Below are 26,327 nucleotides of genomic sequence, written 5' to 3' on the forward strand. Positions count from 1 at the left end.
TGGGTCATAGAGTAGTGTATATTTATCTTTAAGAATATAAGAGGTCACCAAACCATTTTCTAAAGTGTGTTTCCATACATAACATATGAGTGTTCAAGTTGCCTCGTATTCTTTCAGACACATGATAATTGTAGCCATTGTAGCGGGTGTGTAGTATCTTCCTGTGGTTTTAACTTGCATTTGCTAATGGCTAATCGTGTTGAACATCTTTTCTTATGCTTATTTACCAACTATATGTCTTCTCCATTGAGCTCTCTATTCAAGTCTCTTACTCATTTTAAAAATGAGTTATTTGTTTTCTTGCATTAAGTTGTAAGAGTTCTTTATATATTTTGGACACAAGTCTTAATAGATAATCTAAATGCAAACATTTTCTTCTAGTCTGTGGATTACCTTCTCATTTTATTAAAAATACCGGAGAGCAAATGTTTTTATTTTTACAAAGCTTAATTAATCAATTTTTGTGTGCTTTTTGTGTCCTATTTAAGAAATTTGTCCTTATTCAAGATCACAAAGATTTTCTTCTATGTTTCTTCCTAGAAGTTTTGCAGCTCCAAGTTCATAGGTCTATAGTGTATTTTTAGTTTTATTTTATATATGGTAAGGGTAAAGTACATTTGTTTTGTTTTGACCTTGAATGCTCAATTGTTCAAGTACCATTTATTGAAAAGGGTATTGTTTCCCAACTGAATTACTTTGTTGCTATTGTTGAAGTCAGTGATCATATAAGTGTGAGTTTATATCTAAATTCTCTATTTAGTTCCATTGACCTGCATATCTATTTTCACACCATATCATGCTGATTTGGCTGCTAAGGTAATAAAGTAAATCTTGAAATCAATGGAGTATGTCCTTTAACTTTGTTCTTTTCCCAAATTGTTTTGTCTAGTCTACATAAATTTTATAGTGATTGTCAAAAAAAAAAAAAGCCTCATGACCATTTGATTGGATTTCTTTGATCTGTATTAGTTGGGAGAAATTATCTTTAAAAAACAATCTCATTTAAAACAACATCAAAAAGAATAAAATACTTAGTAATAACTTTAACCAAGGAGGTAAAAGGTCTATACACTGAAAACAATAAGGTATTGATGAAAGAAACTGAAGAGGACACAAATAAATGGAAAGATATTCTGTGTTCATGGACTGGAAGAATTAATATTGTTAAAATGGCCATACCACCCAAAGTGATCTACAGATTCAATGATATCCCTATCAAAATTCCAATGGCATTTATTACAGAATTAGAAAAAAATCCTAAAATGCGTATAGAACCACAAGAGATCCCAAATGTCCAATGCAAACTTGAGAAAGAAGAACAAAGCTGGAGGTATCATAAGTCTTGATTCCAAACTCTGTTACCAAGATATGGTAATCAAAATAGTATGGTATTGGCATAAAAACATATACTTAGATCAATGGGACAGAATAAAGAGCCCAGAAATAAACTGATACTTATATAGTCACTTTTCAACAAAGGAGCTAAGAATATACAATGGGGAAAGGATATTTTCTTTAATAAACGGTGCTAGGAAAACTGGATAGCCATGTGCAAAAGAATGTCATTGAGCCTTTATCTTATATGACTCACAAAAATCAACTCAACATGGATTAAATACTTGAACATACGACTTGAAGCCATAAAACTCCTAAAAGAAAATAGGAGTGCTTAAATTATAGGGGCAAAGGCCAAACTCCTAGGGTCACCAATTTTCACAGTTCAGCTCTAGAAGATGATGTTCAGTCAAACTCTATGTGCATCATTTTCCTGAGTTGTGCAGCACAGTCCTTGCTGGAGTGCATGGCAGACCTGAGAACACCGGGCCTCAGTTAAGTGAAATCCCTTTTCAGTTAGTTGGAAATTTAGCACAAAACTAGAAGACACTTCCCATCTCAATAAGCATGTAGCTTACTGGAAATTCATCCTTCTTGTTTCCTCTTGGGTAATCCGTCAAACTCAAGACAATCACAGAGATTAGAGAGTTAAAATTCAGAAGAGGCCACCCTTTGAAAGTGCTGGAGTGAGCTGAAATAATCATCCACTTCTGGAAGGTGAACCATTGTGTGAGGTTACCACAGGCCATAGAGTCAGATTGTGCAGATTTGAGTCTTGGCTCTGCCTCTCGTTAGCTGTGCGATCTTAACTTCTCTGTGCCTCAGTTTCCTCATCCATAATATGGGTATAAAGATTGTACTGTCATTATGTAGTTGTTGTAAGGAATACAAATGTGAGTTAATACATAAAGGGATAATGGAATATATAAAATGAGCTACAACATAAATAGAGACTTGGAAGAGTATCTGGCATTCAGGATACATTCCAATGTTAGCCATTTTATAATTATCTTTATTTAAAAACTATTAATAGCCTGTTAGGTGGTTCCTGTATAACCTCAGGAAGTAAAGACATTTTTCCTTGGTTACATTGTTTCAGTTCTTTATCTGTGCCCAATCCTACAGGGCTTTGCTGTCAGCCAAGATTCCAAGCTGCAAATTGAATTGATAAAATAATCCCCTGTGATTACTTGAGGTGTTTCTTCCCAGGAACATTTGCATTTTTTTAGGAAACTCTGGAAGATACAAAAACTCCCTAGTTCTAATAAATTAATTGTTCTTTCAGGCTTTTCAGGCAGGTCTGCTATGTTGCACAACTCCAGGGGGTGCCCTACTTGGCAACCAGTGAAGGGAAGAATTTGGTATAGTAGTTTTCAAAACTTGCTCACTGGGATCTCTGGGGTTATGGAGGGAGTAGAAAGAACTCAAAGGACCCCACTTTCCCCTCCCACTTGTAGGATCTTTTATCTGATTTTATATTGGACATCTGTCTATTTTAAAAAGAAGGTTTGTAGTGCACAGGTTTAGCGGTAGGATTCTTCTTTTTTTTATGAAGGAATTTATAGAATGGAAATATATTCTCACCAGGAGAGTATCTAAATCCCTGTGGCTTTGTCAAAACTAGCCTGCTCTGGGAGAATGCATGAGAGCTTCATGATCCAGCAGCCTGTTACTGTCCACAATGTGCATCTTCCCTTCACCTCTGCCGGCTGATTTGGACCCCACAAGGCTTGGTAAAAACCAAGCATCATTGTGTGATTGACACAGTGAATACTGAGACAGCTGAATTCCTCAAATGCCGAAGGTCTCTTGAATTTTCTTTCCATAAATATTGTTGTTGAAATCCCAAAGGACTTACGTAAAAGTTAAAAATAATTTATTTTTTTTAATCATGGAAACAGTAAAACAAAATTCCCACATTCTCTCCATTCTCTACTTTTGATCTTTAGACTCTCACATTTTAGCCTTTCAGTCTTTTTTTTCTTTTTTTTTTTACATTCACACATCATGCACACCTTTTGAATATTCACTATAATGTATTAAATTCACTATTAGAACTGGGAAAGGACTTATAAAGGGCATCTTGAACAACCTCCCGCCAGGGAAGAGATTTCCCTTCATCATATGTCATAGAAGCCTACATTTTAAAATGCTATAGATGGAAATATATTGTAAAATTTCTTTAAAATACAGAGCACATCCTATAGAGACTGGCATCTGAAAATTGCCTGAGTTAAGTTACATAAAATGCCTGAGGTGGTGTGAGGTAAAGGTCAGGTCCTCATGTAAAAATGACAGGAAACATTGCAGTTCAGCAGAGGAAGGATTGCAGGGGTGGAAAGAATGCCTGCACAACCAGGTATTGTCTGTTTTCATCAAAAGCCTTATTTTCCCTTCCAGTGAGTAGATCTAATCGCCATCCACCCTGCTCTTCTAACCAGTTACGTTCACTGCTTTTGATACTTTCCTGCTTCACTGGCCTTCAGCGGTACATGATCAACACACAACATCGAAAGCCCCTCCTAGTTCATACCTGGGAATGGCTGGGCAACATAGCTGGGTAGGTCGTTGGTTGTGCTTTCAAGGAGGAAAGAGATCAAGAACTGGCCACAATCCCCAATCCCGACCAACCCTTTAAACAGATTCAGAAGGGAGCTTGTAGTTATATTTGGATCTGTGAATTTTGCAGTTTTCTTGTGTGGGTGGCTCCCCACCTTGCAGTGGAGTAATGGAGCATAGGAGGGAACACATTCACAGAGATTTTCAGGACAACATCATCCCAGGGTAGTGACCTCCTGGATGGAAGAGAGGGCCTTTCTGGCCAGAAGTATGTATGTAAAACCCCAGAACAGGTTCTTACTTGCCTGACTTGGACTGTAGTCTAAATCTGGGCTAATCACCACAGCCAGCATTACTAGGGTATTGTGATTTGCCCAGATTTGGTTCCAAGGCCACCTCTAGTGACCAGGGTATCAGCTTGTTATGAATCACAACTCCACCAAGATTGGATAGAAATGATAAAGGGAAGTTCATAAAAGAACAGAGGTTATTGCTGACAGACGTGAGAGGTGATGCTGTGCATATAAGAATAGCGGCTGTCCCTACATCCCTTTGCACACCGGAGTCCCCTGGGAAGATTTAAAAGCTACTGATGTCTGAGTCTCACACCCAGTGATTCTGATTCATTTCTTCAGGGGTATGGTCTGGGAATTGGGGTTTTAAAAATCTCCCCAGGTGATTCCAATGTGCAGCCAGGGTTGAGGACCTCCTTGACCATTTGCTTTTCCAGGTCATCATTTTACACATTACCAAAAATTAATTATTCTAAGTCTCAGTTCTCTGCACCAAACAAATCCCTGATTCAACATGAGTCAAGACTCACTAAAATTTTACTTCAGCTTCCCTTTCCAGTCTTATCTTCTGCTACTGTTTTAGTCTCACACTATGGGCCAGCAGATGTGGGATGTTTGCTGGTTTCCAAACACCTGTAAAACACCTGTAGTTTCTCATGATTATCCCATTTCTCCAACTTAAAATAGAGCTGTCCAAAGGAGTTTTTGAAGTGATGGACATGTTCTTCTCCACTTTCCAATATGGTAGCCACTAGTGACATGTGGCTATTGAGCACTTGAAGTAAGGCTACTGTGATTGAATTTTAAATATCATTTCAGTTTACGTAACTTTGATTTAAATAGCCACATGTGGCTAGTGGCTACTTTACTCAGACAGGGCAGATAGAATGTTTTGTTCAATGTATCTCAGCCAACATTCTATCAGAATTTACAAGGGCCGTTTTGTGTAACCCTCTTGCCTTGTGGTTTTCCCAGAAATCTCCAGCTGAAAGACTTCTCTTCATTGTGTTAATTACTAAGCGCTGTCATTGGACCCTAGAAGTGTCCCTTCTCTATCCTGTCTCCTATTATGCTTTCTGTCACTTCTGCCCTCACCTGAGATGTTAGAAATTCATTGACAGAAGGGACTGATTAGAGAGCTTATGCTTAATAAAAACTCAATGAACATTTGTTGAATAAATGCAGACAAAATTGCACCAACCATAAATGTCTGGATGCACTTATGTTCTGTGGAAGGCATACGTATTACCAGGCAACAAATATATACCCATTGAGGTCCATGTGTTCAAAAATGTCACCAGTTAGATGGGAAGGCACGTGTCCCGGCTGTGTGAGAGAAACTGGGTCAGTAATATAGGAAGGAGAGAATGACTAATCTATAAAGTGACCACAGGTGTTAGCCTATTTTATTTGACTTGGAGGCAAAAATAATTGTGGAGATCGGAAGTACTAATGATTTTTATTAGAGGAAATGAGGGGGCATGGCCACTCAGAATACACTGGAACACTTCATGAAGAATCCTGGGATCAGTCCTGGTGAAATAGTTATACATACATCTTGACCCACGCTTTTTCCCAGAATTAGTTTGTAAAATGATGAACTCTCACTTCCCAAATTTTCTGCAGATGCTACCGTTGCTGGGGAAATGTCACTGTTAGAGAATAGAAAACTATTATTCCAAAGAGTATTGAAGACTGACTGAATCGGGTCTGGAACATTATTGAAATGGTAAGATAAACCCAAGTACTTTCTGATAAAAGAAAAAGTCTTTTTAAAAAATGTGGTCCCTTCTGAATTATGGCCAAGTGTCACCGAGTCATTTTCAGTGAAATTTTATCTATTAACGGCGAGGAGATGGGACGAGGTTCTGGGCGCCTCCTGGGAGCCCCGCAGCTGAGGCTGCTCTCCCTTGAGATTGCTGGTAATGGAAGCAGCTGAAGCTGGAGGTCATTAACATTTTGAGAACACCACAAACTGACACTGTGTAATATTATGACATTTCATCCCAAGACATTTAATCTCTTTTAATCAGTGTTTATGTTGGGGATACTTCACAGTTATTTGCTTTTGCATAAAAATGAAACGCTTTGGCATGTCATCAACATAAGACTGGTTTACTTATTACCCAGTGCCATTGTTTCCAGATTTCTCTCCCTCCCTCCCCTGCTCCTCTCTTCTCTCCCTCCTTCCCTCCCTTCTCCTTTCCCCTTCTTTTTCTCCCTTCATTGTTTCTGGCTTTTGCCTTCATCCCTGCTATGTTTGAAAGCCCTTCCAATTTTTCCCTTTGCTGATATTCTTCCTGGCGTGTTGGTGGCCTGGGGTTCTCATGCCACCTTCTTAGTAAATTTTTAGTGTCGTGTCTGGAAGAAAACCCATCTCATCTCTTTTAAAAACTCTCATGATCCTCCTTGTCCTTGGTTAGGAGCAATTGTTCTCTGGTTTTTGCTCCATGGATGACTTACCTGCATGTACTTTTCCTCCCCCAACTTTCCTCCTCTCGTTTGCTTCCGATATTGTTAAGTTTCCAGCATCTGTCTTCATGCCTCTGATTCACTTTCCTTCTTGTGTGGGGGGCCCTTAAGAGCTACTTAAGTTTTTCTTCCCCCCTTCGAAACCGTTTCATTAAGTGCAGAACCGATCATTGTTGATTATTTTATGTTAGAGGAAGAATATATTTTCTTGTATAAACAAGTGGTTGCACGTTGTAATCCATGAACTAGGAGTAATTTTCTTTATTTAAATGAACAATTACATTATAAATTATAAATCTTTTATTGTGCCATGTGGTCAAAACCTAATCTCAGTTTTGGGGAAGTGTTTCTCAACCTTGACGCTGCTGGCATTTGGGGCTGCATAATTCTTTGTTTCGAGGGCCTGTTCTGTACCCTGTAGAAGGTTCAGCAGCATCTCTGACCTCTGCCCATCAGGCACCAGTAGCACTTCCCACTTGTGATGACAAAACTTGTCTCTAGACATTGCTGAATACCTGCTGGGGGGCAAGAGAGCCCCACATTGAGGACCCATGGGCTTAGTGGAGTGCCCCTCCCTTTCTGTGGGCTGATGTCTACATTCTAGGGCAGAGAATTAAGGAGGGATGGAGAAGGCCTTTCCTTGAAATCACTCTTCATCCACATAGACTCAAATGGAGGGGTCCCTATTCCTGTCTGACCCTGGGCCCCTGCTGTGTCTACCACATTCTTACAAAGGGTTCTCAGAACAGCTGTCTCTGCTCTGTGGCACAAAGCTATTCCTGCATCATTCCAAGATGCTCCGGGAGGTGACCTCAGGCCTGTGCTGGTACCACGCTGGGGAGCCAGGCAGACGGACAGGACGGACAGGACAGACAGGATGGACAGGGATCTTGCTGGCTCCAAGCTCTCCCCTGGGGGTAGGGCCCAGTTCTGCGTGATTTTGATTCCCAGTTCCCTCTGGGTGACCGTTCCCCAGGACACAGAGCTCAGGAACCCCCCCATCACCTAGACTCCGCTTCTGCTGTGACTGACTCTTCTCACTCCCCGCAGTCCTGACCACTTTTATGTAGTCTGAGGACAAGCCGGCCTGCTCTTTATCTGCTTTTCCAAAGATAATGTTTTATGGCCTAGAAGTTACATCCTTCATAGTTTCGCTTTTAACACCAGAAAGATTTTCTCTGCTTCTCTGCTGTATTATCCCTTCCCTGAGGCAATGAATTCTGCTGCGGGAATGAGTGGAGACAAGGATACAAGAAAATAAAGGGAAAATTTTGGGTTAAAACTTCAATTATTAGAAAAAAAATCACTTGTTTATTTCCCTGCTGTATACTATAAGAATATAAATGGTTGGAAAACTAGATAAAGAGCCATTTGATCCTGAGCCTACAGAAGGTTGATCAGGGCTCTGGGGAAGCAAGACATCCACAGGGAAGCAAAGAGCTTAGACGGTGGTGTCCTGTGGACAGGACTCCCAAGATGGAACTGGGAATTTAAGATGACACAGTATGATTTCATCTGTGCACTACTGTTTTGCTTTGGTTTTTTAAAATTTAAATTTAAATTTTTTATCGAAATATAGTCAGTTTACAATGTGTCAATTTCTGGTGTACAGCACAATACTTCAGTGATATTGGAACATACATATATTCATTTTCATATTCTTTTTCACCAAAAGGTACTAGAAGATATTGAATATAGTTCCCTGTGCTATAGTTTTTTTTTTGTTTTTTTTTTTTAATGAGCAAAGAGTTCCTTAGTAATCCTCTGCAGTTCTGGTCATCTGGTGATCACTGCTCTTCGCAAGTCCTCTGGTCCACTCCTCACTCACAATTCTCCAATGTATATTTGATTTATATTCTTTTTTTCTAAAGTATTAGTGTAAGCCATGAATTATTTCATGGCGTTTTAATTTAAATAGATGATGTAGGGTTTCTATTTTTTTCACTCAATACTTAAATTGCGTTCCTCTGATTACTAGTGATTTTGGGCACCAGTCACTAGTGATTTGGGTTCCTTTGGCTCTGAATTGACTCAAACATCCTTTACTCATTTTTAAAATTTGGGATTCCTGTGCTTTTTTCAAATATATGAGTTTCTTTCTTTTATAGATAATAATTTCCTTGTGGTTTTAGACATGGCAGATGTCATATCTCTGCAACATCTTTATGTTAACTTGATTCACAGGAATTCATAATTTGATGTGATTAAAACCATCAATGATGCTTTCAGAATTTTGTTTAAGAAGTTCTTCCTAACCCTAGGGTACATTATCTCCTGCCTTTATGATTCACTTTGGTTTATTTCTTTAATATATCTGGATTCCATTCTTGTAGGTGATGATAGATAGGGATTTTTCTCCATAACGAGCAGTTTTCCAATCATCTCTTACTAAACAGTCTGACTTGTGCCATCTTTATTGTGTAATAAATCTCAAATATGAGTCTATCTCACAGCTATCCTGGCCTATAGGTCAATTTGCCTATTTTTGTATTCATATTATACTGCTTTTAATATAATGACTTTCTAGTAAGTCTTAGTAGCTGTTAGGCCTAGTGTCCATCTCAATAGCTTATCATAGCAATGTTGTCTACAATCATAATTCAGGGTTGCTTGTAAGCATCATCTTGGGGACTAAGATTTCAACACATGGGTTTTGGGAGGACACAAACATTTAACCCATAGCACCTCATGACAGAGAGTACATGAATCAAGAGTAACTCTTAAATGTTGCTGGTGGGAGTATACACAGATACAACGAGTAGGGAAAACAAGTTGGTACCATTTTGTAAAGTTTTAACATGCACAGTCTCCATAATACACCAGTTCTATCCCTGCCTGTATCGTATCATAAAGAAGTACCTGCTTATACATCCAAAAGAGAGATACAAGAATATTTGCACCAGTATCAGCAACAAAATGGCGATGACACCATGTCTTAGGGAAATGGTTGAACAAATGAAACAATATTTGTATAATGAGACATCTATTCAACAACAAAGTTGAACTACAATATGGAGCACAATGAATGAATATTAAAAAACATTACTGAGTGAAAAAAGCAAGACTCAAAAGAATGAAAATAAGCTTTCAGTTTCATAAATTTAAAAACATAAGCAAAACTAACATGTATTAAAAGAAAAGTGTGTGATGAAAAACTAAAACTCAGGCTAGTGAGTTCTAACGATGTAGAGTGAGAAAGGAGAAAAGATGATGGAGGACAAAGAAATGTCAATGGTGTGGATAAGACTTTCTTTTTTAATTAGTGGTGGTTCATGAGTGTTTGCTTAATTTTTTATGTTCATAACTTGTATATGTCACATACATTCCTTTCACATATCAAATATTCCAAAATAAAAAAGTCCAAGGCAAGTACACTTTACCTGTTTATTAAAGTGACAAAAAAAAAAAACCTGTCAGCATGTGCTATATCTTCTATTATTCTAAATGATCCCTTTCTCCTTGAAAGTCACTTTCTATCTTCTTTACCCCCTTTGCACTTATTTTTTAATCAAATTTTACTGTTTCATATTTTAATTATTTTAGTTTAATTTTTTAATCTGTTTACTCCACTTGATGGTAAGGTCCATGAACCAGTTAATTTCCATTTGATTCCCTCCTATCCATTTTCTATAACTCTTGGCTCTGCACTGTGCTGAAGACTGTATCACCTTGACTTGTTTGCTCTCATATTTCCAGTTAGATTTGGCCAATGGGAAGTCCTGGTAAACTAGAGTGTGAGAAGAGAGAGAGATTAAGGAACTTCTTCCTATAATTTCCTTGTCTTTGGGTGTGTCTGTATCCCTTGTGACTGTAGCTTCTTCCAGGCAGCTTTTCCTCCACGTCTTAAAGTCTCCTTGGTTTAACACTATGTCCCCTTTGCCCATTCAACATTAGATGTGGTAGTGGCTTCTCACTGTTGCTGGTCTTGGGATGCCTCAACTTTCCTGTCTATTCCCTAAATATTTCCTCACATATCTAAGCAGCTTTTGCATTAAAACCATTTAATTTGTACCACCTGGGGTAAATTTTTATTCCTGCCAGAATCTTGTTATATTCTTGGTCGGTCTCAGTCACTACTGTTTCCTCAACAACTAGAATAACACCTAACACCACAGTAGTAATCAAAAAAAAAAAAAAAAGGTACTGATAGATGGCTCCAAGGATAACATGCCACAGATAATTACCATGTGATTGTGTCCCACCAGCAGCAGTTGTTTAAGTTCGGGCCAAGAAATTGACTCCTGTAGTTTGGATCCACCTATTGGCTAGGAGCAGTCCATGAGAAATCTGGCATGAACGTTACCCAGACAAAATGACTGTAACTAAATAACACTCATCAGATTCTCCTCCTTGGAGGATTTGAATGGAAAATACAAAAAGGGTGTTCCAGTTGGTAATGAAGGCTGATGCTGGAAAAGATACAGAAGTCAGAGATGATAATGTGGCAGTGGTTGCGAGAGACTGGAAGTACACAGAGGTTGTGAGTACATTCAAGTTCAAAGCACAGATGTCATGACTAAGCAGAAAATAAAAGAAATCCATCAGTAGAGCTAAAGAGAGGAGCTGAGTCACAGTATTGGGAAGAGATTGTCTAACTAAAGAATGACAAGTTAATTTGGTAGTAAAACAACTTTGGACCCTAAATCAACTTCTAATTCTCAAACTCTATTCCTCTCCTTTGAGATCCAGAATGTATGTTACTGGATTAGCAAAGATTCCCTTAGTCCTCTTTTCCATATATATTTTTACAACAAATCCTGATTATCTGAAGTTCTAGCAGATACAAAAAAGTGGAAAAACCAAAGTTCAGCTCCCAGTCTGGCATTTTTCCTACCACATCTCTCACATTGAGTTATCAATCACATTTTTTATCTCATTTATGATTCCTTCCTACTTTAGAGAAAGTTTAAAAACCTATTCTTTGATAGTTTTACCATGCAATGATTGCAGTCTAATATTTCTTTTCTTTCACATTATTTGTGTGAGTTTTGGAAAATATTGACAACAAAGAGAAGGTATTCCAATGGGTAACTTCAAATTTCCCAAAGTCCATTATATGTATTTTTTTTACAGATATAAATTTCTAGTGGAGAAATAGAAAAATATCAAAATTTGGGTGATGACAGTGAGGGGTATTCCATAAAAGATGGATTATTTCATTCTTACAAAATTTTAATCTCTGATATCCAAAATCCCAAGCAGAACTGCTCTGAGAATAGACTCACGTGGAGAGGCAGCTCAATAGAGAATGAAGCGATAATGCACAGGACAGAGAGCACTTGAAGGCAGCAGCACTAGGATCATATAAAGGGAGCCCAGCACAGAGGGATGCATTCTTTTCCGCAGATTCATAAAGGAGTGATTAGCATGAGAGAAATGTAGGAGTGTCATTTATCTTGATTGTCCCAAAGCCCTTGACAGAATATTTTCCTGAAGACTCTTTCACAAAAAGTGAATTCAAATTGCCTTGGAAATTGGCTGGTGAGTCCAAAATAAAAGAAAAAAAAAAGATAAATAGCAAGTGTATCTAGTTTTAGGAAGTAGCTGAAAATGACAAAGGAATTGATATCTTTTTTTTTTTTTTCAGTCTTCTCACATTTTTAAAAGTTACCTGAAAGTAGTTTTAAGAATATGTGATGAGTTAAACTTACTGTGTGTTAGGTTTCCTGAGTGCAGAGGTCGTATATTCTGAGCCAAAATGAGGAAGGGTTTTGTTGCTTCTGGGAGCAAGAGGTGGTGAGATGCCATTTGGTGGCCAATTTATTCAAATTCCTGGCATGTTCCTTACGTATGTAGGAATTTTGGGACAAATTTTTAAATGAAGATAATTCTAGAAATTTCTGGACATATATTATCAAGCAGTGAGATTTGTAATTCCTGATAACAAGGAGCTTAGAATCTAGGATAAGGAAGTTGAGACTTGCTCACCACATCTTAAATATGATAAAACAATTTCAAAAACCTGGAGATAACAGAACATATCTACATCATTTCTGATTGTCTTTTTTCTCCCCATTCTAACCCTTTCTTCTTCTTATAATCTTAAAATATTAATTGGATTATGTCATTAACCTTAAAATCCTTCAAGGACCTTCCATTGCACTTTGAAAATAATTTGGAGATCTTGTTAATCACTGTATTTTCTGCCTGTCCCTACCTAGACAGTGGTAGGAATGTAGTAACAATTTCTATCAATAAAAATGGTTAATGTGGCTGACATACAAAATGGACCCTAAAACATCAGGTATTTTTAGTTCCTGTGTCTGATTGGTTCACCAAATCAAGGATGCATTTAGTTTTGACCACATTATAACCGTCAGGCCACTCTAAATGGTTATGTGAATCATGATCTGCACAGCTTCAGGGATGTCAACTGAAAGAAAAAAGGACAATGTAAGAGTTGTGAATTAAGTTTTATTCAGGGCCTTACTGAGGACTAAAGCCCAGGAGACAGCCACTTAGTAGCTCTGAGGAAGCTGTTCTGAAGAGACAGAAGGAGAAGCCAGTTTATATGTGATGTTCTTGGCTAGGGAACACATGCTGTCAAGTAATCTTGGTAATCTTGGTAAGAGTATTGCTGGTCACAAAGAAGAGGTATCTCAAGTTAATGATCTTAGTGCTTTTCTGTGTATGGGAAGATGTAAGAGTCTGGGTTCATTCAAATCCTTCCTGAGACATACATCTAACTGTCTAAAGGGGATGCTTGTCCAAAGCAGAGAGGGCCTCATCTTGTTACTGTCTTATTTTCCTCTCAGAGTGAACTGCTGCTCAGCGACTGCAGCAGGCTGTGACTTCAATCCTTACAGCAGTGAGTGGTAAACCAAAATGCTCTCTCTTCATCTTTGTTTACAGTTCTACAGGGGGCGCATAGGGGTCTGAGAACTTTCTCATATGTAAGGAGTCTGTGATTTTCCAAGGCCTTGAAAGCAAATACTTAGCTTTACTCATCTTTCTGTTCCCTGCAGTGTCTATTATTTTATCTAAGACTGAGTTGGGGATTAATTCATATTTATTTATTTAATGGAATTTAAAAATAATCATGAGTGTTCTTATAATATATGTTCTCGTTTTGAAATAACTCCAGTTTCAAACTAATATTTTAATATGCATAATTAATTTTTAAAAGTCAAAGGAGAGAATCAAAAATGATTATGTATATACCTTAAATATGTTAACTTTTAAAACATGAAGTGTACATTCACTCAACAATCTTCTGAGATAGGCCTGTCCTTTGGCCTATTATTCTTTGTGTCCATTGATAAACTTCTGAGTTATTTTATTATATTAACCACAAGTATAATGCACGATTCTATACTTCTGTATTCTTGAAAGTAGAATAAGAAGGTAGACACTTCTGACACAATTCCAGTTCAGAATCTTTTTGAATTTTTTATCTTCTTTCCCCTCAAGCTTGTACAATTGTCTTGTCCACAACTCATCTGATAGTGAATTTTTAAATGAGTTACCTATTTTCAAATCTTTCCAAACCACTCAACCTCACATTGATGGAAACAATTTTATTTTTCCCACTTACGTTTTTAGTTTATTCAATAATAAATTAAATTACATACTTATAATTAGCAGTATAACCAACATAAAGAGTTTGGGAATAGACATCCACTCTTAGTAAGCATATCACTCAAAGCTTAGGGACAGTGTCAACATTCAAAAGGTGTGTGAGTGTGAGCATGCATCCTGTAACAGAGAACTGTGGGTAAGCAGAATCTGTTTACCTGAGGTCACTTTGGAGACCTATTGTTTTGTAATTGTAATTACACTGTAATTACATGATTAACAAGAATGTCTAAATAATGAGTAGAGTCTGAAAGAGTAAGCACAATGTATTCTAAAGAGCCTCAATATTTAGACTACGGAGAACCTGACACTCTGGACTACATTCTGATCTTAACTAATTTGGGGGCATAACTATGGCTTTAAGATAGAGTGTAGCCATTAAATTTGTGAATCAAAATCCTTTGTGCACTATTCACATACGAAAGTATTTTCAAGAGCAGTGGAAGAAGTGTGAAATTTAAATATACTGGTGAAATTCACCATCGTTTACACTTCGATGCTAATTGTGTTCATGAAAATAACTTTTGCACATAGCACATTTAAAAGGGTTTTCAGGAACGTTATCTCATTTGAACCTCACGACCTGTGAGCTCAGTACTGTGAGTATAGTCATTCCCCTGGTTTCTGAGATGAGGTAGCAGAGGCACAAGAGATTAAGCAATTTGTTTAAGGTTTACAATATTAATACACAACTGTGACTCAAATCATATCGTCTCAGTTTTTGTTTTTCTCTGCTAAAGCTTGTTGTACAATAAATTGTCTTGAGCAGAGTAAATTGTCTTTCTGCAATTGGGGAAAAAAAAGCAATAAATTATTATTATTGTTTCCTTAACTCCATTACCGTATGCCGACTACCGTAAAGCTGCATTTCTCTGTACAGGTCTGCCTTCCCCACTAGACTGAGCTACAGGAGAGCCCTAAGGGATAGCACTTTATCCATTTTGAAATAAGAATACATTTTAGGAGCGTGTTGTATTATTTCTAAGCAAAATTTGATGTTTTGTAAAAATGGAAGAAAGAAAAATCTTGGAGATTTGAGGAGTAAGAATACTTTAGAGCTTTTTCAGAAGAACCTCAGGATATGGTGAGTCATGTCATCATCCTCATATTTTAATACTTATGTATACTAGTTAAACCTATGGTTTTTCTATGTTTAATTCTCCATTTTGTTCTTTATTTTTATTAGTTTCTTCCTGCTGACTTCTTTGTGTGTGTGTGTGTTTTTTTGATCAAAGTATAATTGACTCACAATATTATATTAGTTTCAAGTGTATGGCATATTGATTCAGTAATTTTGTACATTACAATATGATCACCACAATAAGTCTAGTTACCATCTGTTGCCATACAAAGTTATTACAATATTGTTGACTATATTTCCTATGCTGTACATTACATGCCCATGACTCATTTATTTTATAACTGCAGGTTTGTACCCCTTAATCCCCTTTACCTGTTTCTCCCATATTCCTCATTGTTTTCCCTCTGGCAACCATCAGCTTGTTCCCTGGATCTGTGAGTCTGTTTCTGTTCTGTTCTGTTTGTTTGTTATGTTTTTGTTTTTGTTTTTTTTGTGTGTGTAATTTTTTTAGATTCTACATATAGGTGATAACAGAATATTTATCTTTCTGTCTGACTTATTTCACTTGGCTGAATACTCTCTAGGTCCACCCTTGTTGTTGCAAATAGCAAGATTTCATTCTTGTTTAATATTCCTTATATAAATATACCACATCTTCTTTATCCATTTGTCTATCAATAGACACTTAGTTGTTTCCATATCTTGGCTAAATTTTAGATAATGCTGCTATGAGCCTTGGAGAGCATATATATTTTTGAATTAGTGTTTCCATTTCTTTGGATAAATACCCAAAAGTGGACTTGCTGTATCATATAGTAGCTTTATTTTTCCTTCTTTGAGGAAACTCCATACTGGTTCTATAGTGGCTGTATCAATTTACATTCCCACCAACAGTGCACTAAGTTTCATTTTTCTCTACATACTTGCCAACACTTGTTATTTCTTGTCTTCTTGACAGTAGCAATCCTAATAGGTGGTGAGATGATATCGCTTTGTGGTATTGATTTACATTTCCTTGATGATTAGTGATGTTGAGCATTTTTTTCACATGCTTCTTGGCCAGCTGTATGCCTTCTTTGGAAAAATGTCTATTCAGGTCCTCTGCCCATTTTAAAACTCAATTTTTTTTTTACATTGGGTTGTATGAATTTTTTTTTTGGTATATTTTGGCTATTACTCCCTTATCAAACATCATTTGTACATTCATTCAGCCCATTCAGTAGGCTGTCTTTTTATTTTGCTGATGGTTTTCTTCCGTGTGAAAACCTTTTTTATTTTCATTTAGTCCTTTTTATTTATCTTTTTTTTTTCCTTGCCTGAGGGGACAGATCCAAATATATATATATATATTGCTAAGTCTGACATCAGAGAGTGAATAACCCAGATTTTCTTCTAGGAGTTTCACGGTTTCAGGTCTTACATTTAAGTCTTTAATCCATTTTGAATTCATTTCTTGCATATGGTGTAAAAAATTGTCTAGTTTCATTCCTTTGATTGTAGCTGTCCAGTTTTCCTAAGACCATTAATTGAAGAGACTGTCTTTTCCCTATTGTATATTCTTGCCTCCTTTGCTGTAGATTAATTGACCATATATGCTTCAGTTTACTTCTGGATCTCTATTCTGTTCCATTGATCTGTGTGTCTGTTTTTGTACCAGTACCATACAGTTTGATTACAATAGTTCTGTAGTAAAGTTTGAAATCAGGGAGCATGAAACCTCCAGCTTTGTTGTTGTTCCTCAATGTTTCTTTGGCTACTTGTGATCTTTTGTGGTTCCATGTAAATTTTAGGATTTTTTGTTCTAGTTCTGTGAAAAATGCCATGGGTATTTTTTATAGGGACTGCATTGAATCTATAGATTGCTTTGAGTAATATGGGTATTTTAACAATATTTATTCTTCCATTCCGTTAGCACGGTGTATAATTTCATCTGTTTGAATTGTCTTCAGTTCCTTTCATCAATATCTTAGAGTTTTCAGAGTATCGCCCTTTCACCTCGGTTAATTCCTAGGTATTTTATGCTTTTTGAAGCAATTATAAATTAGATTGTTTTCTTAATGCCTCCTTTTGATAGTTCATTTTTAATGTATAGAAATGTTATAGATTTCTGTGTATTAATTTGTGTCCTGGAAATTTACTGAATTCATTGATTAATTCTAACAGTATTTTGGTGACATCTTTAGAGTTTTCTTTGTATAGTATTGTGTAACCTGCAAATAATGACAATTTTACTTCTTCTTTTCCAATTTGGATTACTTTTTTTTTTCCCATTTAAGATTGTTGTGTCTAACACTCCCAATACTGTGTGGCAGGAGTGGGCATCCTTGTCTTGTTCCTCATCTTAGAGAAAAAACCTTCAGCTTTTCACTGTCGAGTATAGTATTAGCTATGGCCTTTAATATGTGGAGGCATGTTCTGTTAAGTTTTTTTATTTTAATCATAAGTAGATACTGAATTTTGTCAAATGCTTTTTATGCATTTTTTGAGATGATCATGTAATTTTTATCTTTCACTTTGTTGATGTGGTATATCACATTGACTGATTTGTGGATGTTGAACCATCCTTGTATCCCTGGAATAAATCCCACTTGGTCATGGTTTATGATCCTTTTATTGTGTTGCTGAATTGTGTTTGTCAACATTTTGTTGAGGTTTCTTGCATCTATGTTCATCAGGACTTTTATTTATGAATTTTCTTTTTTTGTAATATATTTGGTTGATATCAGGGAAATGCTGGACTCGTAAAATGAGTTTGAAAGTGCTCCTTCCTCTTTTATTTTTTGGAAAAGTTTGAGAAGGATTGTTATTAATTCTTCTTTGAACGTTTGGGAAAATTCACCAGTGAAGCCATTTGGTCCTGGACTTTTATTTGTTGGGAGTTTTTGATTGCTGATTCAATCTCCTTATTAGTAATTGGTCTGTTCAGATTTTCTATTTCTTTGTGATTCAGTCTTGAAAGTTTATATGTTTCTAAGAATTATTTATTTCTTCTAGGTAGTCCAATTTATTGGTGGGAAATTGTTCTTAGTAGTCTCATGATTTTTTGTATTTCTGTGATATTGGTAATAATTCTCCTTTTCATTGTTCATTTATTTGGGCCACAACTCTTTTTTTTCTTCTTCATAAGTCTTTCTAAAGGTTTACCATTTTTCTTTATCTGGTCAAAGAACCAGTTTTTAGTTTCATTGATCATTATTTATTTATTCTTTTAGTCTCTATTTCATCTCTGATCTTTATTATTTTCTTCCTTCTACTAACTTTGGGCTTTGCTTATTCTTCTTTTCTACTTCCTTTAGGTTGAAAATTAGACTGTTTATCTAAGATTTTTCTTTTTTCCTGAGGTAGGCTTGTATTGCTATGAACTTCGCTCTTAGAACTGCTTTTGTTACATCTTATGGGTTATGGAAAGTTTTATTTTCATTTTCATTTATCTCAAGGTATTTTTTAAATTTCTTTTTTGATTCCTCTGTTCATTCATTGGTTTTTTAGTGCATGGTGTTAGCATATGTGTTTTAATTATTCTTTTTCTAACTACTTGAGTTGAATGTTCATTTATTTTATTTTTTTAAATTGAAATCAAACAAGGTTTTGAATTTGTATGAGTATAGACAATATGTCTAATTAGATTTTTTAAAAATAATTAACTATAACTTTTTATAATTTTTTTAAATTATAAAATTTATTCAAAACAAAGATATGGACAAGAAAGTGAGAATCACCCCTGGTCTTAGCATTAGAGCAGAGATCTGCAAATTACACCCCACAGAAGTAGCTCAAAAGCACCTATAGACAATATATAAACAAATGGACATAACTGTGTTCCACTAAACTCTTTTTTACAAACACATAGGGCAAGCTGGATCTGACCTCTAGGGTACTGATCTTTTTGCTTTTTGTACAATGTGTGTATGTTCTCCAGTTTATTTGCCTTTTTCTTTATTAATGTATCTTTGCCATAGAAACTCCATTTTTGTTTTTTAAAAAATCTTTTATCTTTCAATATGGTCCCTAGGTTTTGTGCATACTTATAAATCCTTTTCTTAACACTATAAAATATTTTTTATAATTACTACCACTAGTTTTGTGGTTTTCAAGTACATCTAAATTTTTAATCCATTTGGAATTTTTATGTGTTTATAATGTGGATAGAAATACAACTTAATTTTCTTTCAAATAAGCAACTATTATTTATTAGTAAGCCATTTTTTGTTTTGTGTATATGAGTATGTTATCTTTGTCAGGTTATATGTCTTGTTCTGACTTTGAAAAAAATAATAGGAAGATTTTATCTTTCTCTCCGTGATCTGAAAACATTTAAATAACATAAAAATTATTTAAAAAGGTTTGCAAAGATTTCCTATGAATAGTGTCATTTGGGGGACTAATTTTATTTCATTTATTGTCTTTAGTCTGTAAAGATTTTCTATATTTTGGGGATTTCTTTTGATAATATATATTTTTCTAGTAAACTGTCAGTTTCTTTCATGGTTACTATTTTATTTTCAGAGCTGGATAAAAATCACTATTCACTTTTATTTTTTTCTCTGTATATTTTATTATATTCTTTTTAATATCTTAATGTATATTGTGTTTTTTTTTTCCTGATGATTAGCTAACAGTATGTTTTTTAAAATAACTTTTCCCCTCCTGTAAATTAATTTCTTGTTTCACCTTTATTCATTCCTTCATTTTAATTTCCTTGAGGGTTTTCTTTTACTGTATGTGTACTAATTTGAACCAAATTCTTTGTTTAATTTAATGTGATGTGTTTAGTGATGTGTTTAAGGCTATAAATTTTTCTCTATGTATAGTTTTGACTATAATTTTCCTTTATGTACAACTTTGACTATAGGTCTTAGTTTTGAAATTTTTTCATTATTATTATTGTATAATTATTCCATAATATGAACTGATTTATTATTTCAATTATAAATTTTCTGAGAGGGAGTTTTTACATTTTCAAAAGGTTGGGTTTTTTTCCTTTATATTTCAATTTTACTTATGTTATTATTTGCTAGGCTATTGAACTTAGGCCAAGAAAACTGATCTGAATTATGTGTACCTTTTAGTATTTACTAATATTTACACATATATATATGTATACACACACATATACACACTTGCTTGTATTTAGATCTATCTATAGTATTTTGTCATAAAACAGATATAAACATATTTTAGCATTTTATATATAATTATATACATATATAAATATCAGAATTATAATGTTATTTAGCACAATCTTTGGATTCCTCTGCTCTGAAGCTCCTTTATTGCTGTTAAAGCAGATTCCTAGACCCCATTCCTGAAGATTCTGGTTGGGTCAGTCTAAAACCCAGAGCCCCTACTGCAGTGAGCATGTCCTCTGCTGAGAAGGAGACTGGAGTGTCCTAGAGGGAAGCCGTTGTACATTCAGATCCCCTCATTGGCATTTGGTGTTGACTTACTCAGCTCAGTTAACTTTGTTGAGTAGCAACACAAATGACAATGTAGTTCCTTTTCTCCTCCATTCTGCTGTTTTTCTAAGAGTTAGAAGTATGATGCACTGGATTTTGTGCTCTTTCCCAGTTTTGTTAAAATTTTCATTGTAGCTATTTCCTAGTTTCATTGGGCATGAACTTTTCTGTATTTACACATTTTGCTGTTTTGATGGTTTTAAAGAGAGATCATTTGCTCATCTTTTTCTTGAAATTCTTCTTTAAAAGTTCTTTAATTATGCTATTTATCCTATTTAGACAGTGATCTTTTCTTATCTGTTATTTATTGTTTTACAAGTCTGTGTTTTCTTGAATTTTCCTGAGAGTGTAAACCATTTTCACCCTAAAAAATTTGGAATGAATCTTTTAAGTCTAGCTTTGGCATGCAATATTTATTTTCTCATTTTTAAATACCTTTTATGCATAGTTTTGCCACTCTCCCTATTTTATTTGAGTAACACAGGTTTATTGTAAGTTTGAACCTCCATGCCCCCGAACAGTGTTGTTTCATTTTGGGGTTGACTGTTTACTTCCCAGAGGATTATTCAATTCCTTCTTATAAAACATAAGTTGGACAAATTTAGCCTTATCATACATCAGATATTCCAAACTTTAGGGATTCAGTAGCCTGAGGATGGTAGAAAGTTGAGTCTCTTGTTGTCACAGCTGGGCAATTTGATACAATTCTGTGAAGCTTTTCTCAATGAATAATAAGGTAGAGATTATCCTTTCCTGCCAGGAAGCATGTGCATCAATTATGGATTCACCTTTTTCATGTTGAACTAATCACATTAATGAGAAGTGCGTGGGAGGAATGTCACGTGGTCTACGGACTTGTGGTTTGGGAAGATGTATATGTTTTCTGCACCACGGGTAGCTGCCCTTGTTGCTGTTGGTAGGGAGCTGTGAAAATGGCAGAAATTTAATTAGTCTCTCTCCCTTGGTCTATTCTCATCTCCAGATTTTGCCCCTTTGACACATATTTGGATAGCAATACAATCTATCACAACGCTACTTTCAGATAAGGAAACTAAGGCACAGAGAGGTCAAGTAAATAGTCGTTCAACTTAAGTTTAGAGATAGAATGTAAACACAGGTAACCCAGCTCTCTCCCCTGGGCTCTTTATCACTATGCTATACGTTCTTTCTACTAATATTTATTGAATGCTGATAATACAAAGCCCTGATCTGGCAGGATATCATAGTATGATTTCAGGAAAAGCATGGAAGTTGTAGATCTACAGGTAATACATAAGCCTCATTTAGCCAAAGGGCTTGCTATTCTCTCACTTTTATGGGTCTTTTAATTTGTACGCTTGCTAACGTCTCTCCCTGCCCATCTCTCATGAAAGTGCACATGGACACTATAATAGCCAAAAGGCATTCAGCCAGAGAGAGCAGAAGTAGAACAGAGATGTGAACCATCCACAAATGCGATAAACAACTTCTGGATAATTGAAAGCTGATAAATAGAGTCGTTATTTCTTTGATCATTTTCCAGGAGATGTACCCAAGACTTTCTAGGAATAATCTAAAGTACGTTTGTTGTTTTGTAGCTTTTGTTATAGGCTTACTTTTTCAGGCCTATCCTTCTACAGATATGGTTAACATAAAGCGTTAATTGATCAAACGTTCTGCTCAGTTATTCCTTTTTTTTTTTTTCCTAATTGAAGTTGATATGTTCCCAGGGTACAAGGAGCATCATGATTCAATTGGCTCAGGGAAGCAAATAGAGCATTTTCCTAAAACTACTTAGTCGAAGATCATTGGTAGGATTTTCTTGTTCATCCTCATGGAACAAAGTATTTTCTTTTCTCTTTTCCTTAAGCTTGACTCCAGTATGGAGCAGTTCAAGTTCCCTCTGCTGTTTGCAGTCACTGATTTCTGAAGCAGGGGAAACATTCTTTCACAGCATGAAGATTTGAGTCTGCTAAGGCTTGTGAGGGCAAAAAGCATTTATATCAAAGTTTGTTTCAGAGAGACTTGGAAAAAAATCCCCTACCCATATAGCTATGAAATGCAGTCCAATACCCACAGACTACTGGGGATTGCAGATACAGAGCACCTGACCTCTCCCTTCCTGCAGCTAAACCTGATAAGGCTCATTGGTCAGATTCTCTTGACCACCCTGTGCTCATATCCAGCCTTTAAATTCTTTTCAATATTTCATAGGCTAATGGCATACTCCATTAGGCTAAGATCAAATAATCCAATAATGCAAGTAAGCAAGTATACAAAAGCCTATTTGACATCCTTGTGTAGAGCAATAAACTATCCAGGCAGCCCTTAAATTCTTGACTTTTCTTGTCACACATACTGAAGTTTTTAAACTGACTTGGATTTTGCCATATTGTTTAGCTCTTTCTTTTATTACACAAATAAGAAAACAAGTAATAGTTGTAATTTGTTTACTGAATAGAAGATAGTGCAGGATATCTTGATCTGTTTGGAACTTGGCTCCCTATTTTGGTTGAATCACAGTCTGATTTCCTTCATTTCATTTAGATTTCTTTAAGCCTCCTGGTCGACCTCCTCCACTATGAAGACATTGTGCTATACTATACTATATTAAGAGTGACTATTAGACTTATAAATATGATATTACTGTATTCTATGCATTTTACTTCATCACTTCTAATCCTTCCAAGAATTCTAACAGGCATTTATAATAATTCTGTTTCAGAACTACAGAAATTGACATTGAACTAGGAGGTTGTGGGACGTCCATATGAACCTGTGAACTTGACTCAGGGACCCATGTTCCTTTCCGTACTCTCTCCCTCAAAATTAGCATGGAAGTTTCAATTTATATAAAAAGAAGAATCTTTAGGCAAATGAAGATTTGGGGAGGATACCCATAAAACTGCCATAAACAATTTCACTTTAACATTTTTCACATAGGGTAACATTTAGTTTTTGTAAGCTCTTCTTGCTTAAATTTTGTTTGTGCATGACCTATTTCTATGTAGCATGACATAGAATAAATGAGTTAATATTAAAAATCCAATAACTCTCATATTAATAAATGTAGACATCAAATCCAGATAATACAGGCCACTATGTTTTAAAAAAAGAGAAATAAAGAGGCAAAGTTTATATAAAGAGGATTCAAGAAACTTGCCCAAACTCCAAAAGCAAAAGAGGATCACTGTTAGCTTTACAAACAAGGATGAAAATTTGAACAGTTCATAATTGTAAATCTAGACTGGAAACACATGATTCTCTTCCCGGCGAATGACTAGCAGTGCCCATGTCTCTTCTTCCCCTTGTTCCACTTCTTTCTGCTAAGAAATTTACAGTTACTCGTAGTTGGAGGTCTTCCCTATAATGATATTTGAAACTAGATGTGACATCTGAGGTAAGAGGTAAATAGAGAGAAAAGGAAGAAAATAATGAACATTGGGAGCAAGAGAATAAAACTCTCAGGACTTTCAGAGAGGTGAAAATAATGCAATAGCTTCATATCTCCAAACTCAAAGAAGGAGGATATTTTAAGGAGAGGATGATTACTAGAGTCAGATGCTATGTAGAATTCAAAGATAAAGGGGCCATTGGTTTGGATGGTTAGGAGGTCAGTAATCTCTTTTAATAATGCTATTTTAGTATGCATTGATAAGGACAAAAGCAGCATTCAGAATTAAGAAGGAAGAAGTAAAAGGGCTATGGTTATATTTATTCCATTATTTCATTGTCTAGATATTCTTTCCTGATGATCCTACTTAAGGTCTGATCCAAAACTGATTTAGGTACACATGTGGTTACTGACATGAAAATGATTGAAAATGAATTATCGAAATGCCTTTTCTAACTATGGCTAATTCTCTCCCTCAAAGCTGAAAATATTGCAGTATTAGAACCATTTTGAGCAAAGGATTTGTTATACAAGGCACAATCTCACAGGGTATGCTGACTAAATAGCCTTGTTTAGAAGGAGATAGATTGTTGGTTCAGACACAAGGGATGAACTGGGAGTAAGAAAACAGCAAATTACAAACAAGATGCATTACCTAATTTGTGAGGATTTTTTGTATTTCTTTTCACCCCAGGTTTATAAAGCACAACCACCTTGATAAGGTGTTCACGGATTCCCATTAGGGACTGTCAAACATATCAGACCTAGAAGTTCTCCAGCTGTACACTGATTTTCCAGAATAAGGTAGGCTGCAATTCTACAGGTGACAACACTGATCTCACCACTCGGAAATGCCAGGTCAACTGCTTTAGGAAAGGTGGCACTCAAAGCTCTAGAGCATTCATTATGTATTTATCTACTTAGAACTAGGAGCTAATAACAGAGAAATGGCAATGGCTAAAATTATGACTTTTTGATGGCTAATTTGAAAATTATTCCAAATGACTACAGCATGTTGACTCTAAATCAGGAGACCTGAGTTCAAGTCATGATGTCACTTGTGTGATTATGAACAAGTTCTTCAACCTCTTGATATGTTTCCTCTTTGCACAGAAGAGGAATGACATAATGACATCTAGACCACCATCCTGAAGAACTAGAGAGAGGACCAAATGTAAAATCCCAAGCAACTACATATGAAAATTATTAGTACTTATGCTTAGATCTCCCAGATTCTTGGATTTATATTTGACATTACAAATATTTTCTGGACAGCTCTGCTAACCCAGAAAATGTGAGTAATCAAGAACTCTTTAGAGATAATCCTTTTATTTAATATAACAACAATGACAACAACAACAACAAAACAGAAACAAAAACAAAAACAATCAAACAAACAATAAACTGAACTAGGACAGAAGTCATTTGTCCATGTAGTAATCTGTACAAGTAGTGAATGGAAAACCCTAGATAAAACCACAATCTTGGTCTTCTAGATTTTTGCATATTCACAAAGTATGAACAAAGCAGGTAGTCAATAGTTAGGTATTTTAATGAGAAAACAGAAATAAGGGCCATCTTTTTCAAATCCAGTCAGGACCATGTTTCTGTGAAACAGACCCACCTTCTAACATTTTGTTCCCACCTCTCTTCTCTGAGGACTGCTGTCCAGTTGCAGCAGGAACAGCCGTTTTATGCCCTTATCCTGCCCCCTTAAATGGGTCCATGGTGGAATGGTCCTGAGATGGGCAACTGCCCCTGAGAAGTGCCCTGGGCACTTGCTGTCTGGATTCCTAGGGTGTAAGTGGTGAAACTGGGCAGCTGTCTGTCATCATGTTTTTTGTCATAAATTTCTAGAGACCTAGACAGGTGGTTTGGAGAGAGGAGAGGAGAGGAAAAGAAACAAAACAAAATAGAACAAAACAAAAAAACAGTTGTATAAAGTGGAAAGGAAACCACTGTGAAGCGCAGGTCCTTTTAAGATGAGTTTCAGGCAGACTCTTTCCAGCAGTTTATTCACCAAGCTGTTTTCTTCTCTTTCGGATTCCCTGATAGACGTGCTGGTTAGCATATGGGCTTTGGGGTCAGTTGAACTGAGCTTGAATTCTAGAGTCTCACTTACTGGCTGTGTGACTTCAAGAAAGTTATTTAAACTCTACAGCCTCAGTTCCTTAATCTGTATA

At 35.9% G+C, this 26,327-nt stretch overlaps 1 long non-coding RNA gene across 3 annotated transcripts in view; it reads left to right on the top strand.

The window, feature by feature from the left end:
* Positions 1-26,327, top strand: part of LOC105092078 (uncharacterized) — a 330,628-nt gene that overhangs the window by 181,615 nt on the left and 122,686 nt on the right. For 2 of the 3 annotated variants that reach the window (XR_010381220.1, XR_010381222.1), the window contains exon 4: positions 5,814-5,916. The exons of the other annotated variant lie outside the window; for it this stretch is intronic. This is a non-coding gene — a long non-coding RNA (uncharacterized LOC105092078). The remainder of the gene's footprint in view (positions 1-5,813; positions 5,917-26,327) is intronic. 3 annotated transcript variants of the gene reach the window in all.

This window comes from Camelus dromedarius, chromosome 6, assembly GCF_036321535.1.
Source record: "Camelus dromedarius isolate mCamDro1 chromosome 6, mCamDro1.pat, whole genome shotgun sequence".
In the NCBI taxonomy this organism is placed as follows: Eukaryota; Metazoa; Chordata; class Mammalia; order Artiodactyla; family Camelidae; genus Camelus; species Camelus dromedarius.